Source organism: Penaeus chinensis, chromosome 14 (assembly GCF_019202785.1).
Source record: "Penaeus chinensis breed Huanghai No. 1 chromosome 14, ASM1920278v2, whole genome shotgun sequence".
In the NCBI taxonomy this organism is placed as follows: domain Eukaryota; kingdom Metazoa; phylum Arthropoda; class Malacostraca; order Decapoda; family Penaeidae; genus Penaeus; species Penaeus chinensis.
The window spans coordinates 12,985,203-12,987,702 of NC_061832.1; the positions used below are offsets into that span (position 1 = coordinate 12,985,203).

Genomic DNA, 2,500 nt, shown 5'->3' on the forward strand with positions numbered 1-2,500 from the left:
AAGGTTTTGAATTTTCAAGTGTAATGTTATATCATTAGTGAAGTCCGAAAAGAAAATACCTTTTAGTATACAGATTAACAAACAAACAAAAGAAACAAAGCAAACAAGGCAGGCGCGCACACATACACACACACACACACACACACACACACACATGCCTGCCAGACATGGGGGCCGGAGGCTGGTGGTGAGCTTGACACGGTGACTTCTGGAGGCGAACTGAAGGGTCAAATAGGGTCAGCCATAATCGACATAATAATGAACGAAGGCGGAGCCCACGTGGCAGATGCTTAATTCAGACTTTGCTCTGCAGACGTGATCTTAAGCTATTGGCTTACACAGATCATGCTGATGTGCTCGCCATATTGCACGGCCCTCTAGGCGCCATCTGACGGGGTGACCCATCTCGTCTGGATCTGACTGGCTGGTCATCCTGTTCTCGCGTGCGCTGTCCTTGATCTATCTTAGTGGTTTGCTCATTCTTGTCGTCCTCTTCGTTTTCCTCTTGCTGGGCCTTGACGTAGTCCTTTCACCCTGGACGTCCACTCGTCCTCGAAGGTCTCGCACAGGTCCTCCTCGACTTCGGATTCTTCTAGACTTCCTCGTAGTCCTCGTCCCGGTCAACTCGGCGGCGTATTCGTCCAAACGCCCTGGGGGATCTCGTCCAGGTCCTCGGATGTAAGTAAGTAAGTAGCGGTCCACAAAAGATGTGCTAGAGCTTAAACTGTCTCAGATAGATGTGAAGGTAGATATGGGAAACGACAACGGCAATCCGCGGAAATTTTCTCACATAGAGAAAGAAATGTATGTAATATAAGAAATGCAAATTAATGTGGATAGCGTTGTTACTCCTCACGATTGGGAAAATCGCTAGCAAAAGAGATACACCATTTATCTACACTGCTACAATTACAACAAATCCTATTAATGAAAAGGTGTCAGTATCTTTTGATCTTAATAAAGTTGTAAGTAGAAAATTACGTTAATACAAAATTGTTTCAATTATCACATTGAATAGAAAATTTAATGATGTGCAACAGAATGTACGCATTAGTGAAAAGTGACACAAAAAATTATTTGCAAGAAATGTACAACACAATCCAAGATTCAATTTAATCTACATTTCGGATTCGCTACAAAATTCTGATATACTGAGGCAGCGATATCTAGCTTAATCATTAGACTACATTAGGCTTCATTGGCGAGGTCCCTATATCTAAAATACCGAAAAAAATGAAGTGAACTGAACGAGATGGGAAAATCTATAACCTACTCTATTCTGTGATAAGCACTCATGACATGCCCAACGGGTATCTATCACGAATTACACAATTGCCTGGGATTTACCCAAAAAATGCAAGCACTTCTAGAGGGTTAGAAGGACGTGATTAATAAGCGAATAACAATTCTAGCTCAAACCCTAGTCCTACATTTATGAATGTAACCCCCAGGTTGTATCTGGCATCCTTGTGCACTATGATATGGGGAAGATACTAGCGCTATACTCAATAAAAAAATGGTGTTACAAGCTCTGTTGAGCCCATAGACTGTGTCACCATTGTGCAATGTAACAATGCTATATCTATTTATATGATGTGAACAAATACAAACAACCAAATAACGAGAAAAGCAAGCTGGTCATCTCCCCATAGCGTTTCGACGTGCGTGAGCAACGCAAAGTGATTGGAAGTAAAGTCAAGGTGAGACTTAGCAGCGCTATAAAGGAGAGTAGAAATAAATACTATGGTGTTTGTGATAAAGATAAATGAAATCAGTAAGAGAATTAAATGAACTGAAGATTAAGAACGAGTGAATTTCTAACCGTCAATCAACGGAACTCTTATACGAGAATGAAGAATTTTGTAAAATAACTGCAAAATCACGAGAAGTTAATTCTCAGAAAATCGTGAACATGTTGAATTTGTAGTTGATGAAACATTATGAATCTCTACAAACAAAAGAAATTAATTATAAACGGAACGATACTTTGTGTTTGTTGGCAATACAGTGTTTTCACAATATTGTGAAAACTAAAGTCAGAAGGATAGTGAGACTGAAAAGCTTGTCTCCTATCAAAAACACTTTTACCCAGCAAAAGTAATGTAAGAGTGACAGCACATAATTTATACTCATGTGGTTTTGAAGACATTGTACCATGGAAGTGTTGGTCAAGCGGTTTTTGGAAATGTGTTCACATCCCACCGCTGCCACCAGTTTGCAAAAGGCTGTAGGTGCCTGAATCAGCTATAATCAACAACTAGGTTCATGCTGGGGCGATGGTTCTGAATAAATGCGTAGCCCACGTGGCAGATGCAGACGTGATCTTGATCTAATAGTTTACACGAATTGTGCTGATGTGCACGCTACACACACACACACACACACACACACACACACACACACTGTTACACCTCCTCTTCTACCCACTCAAATTTATTTCTACCAATCGTTAAAGAAAACAATAACAACCAACACTGCCAATAACAAAATGCAGAACAAT

General features: G+C 40.4%; 1 protein-coding gene across 2 annotated transcripts in view; it reads right to left on the reverse strand.

The window, feature by feature from the left end:
- LOC125032423 (epoxide hydrolase 1-like) overlaps positions 1-2,500 on the reverse strand; it is a 16,126-nt gene that overhangs the window by 6,475 nt on the left and 7,151 nt on the right. The window lies entirely within an intron of this gene.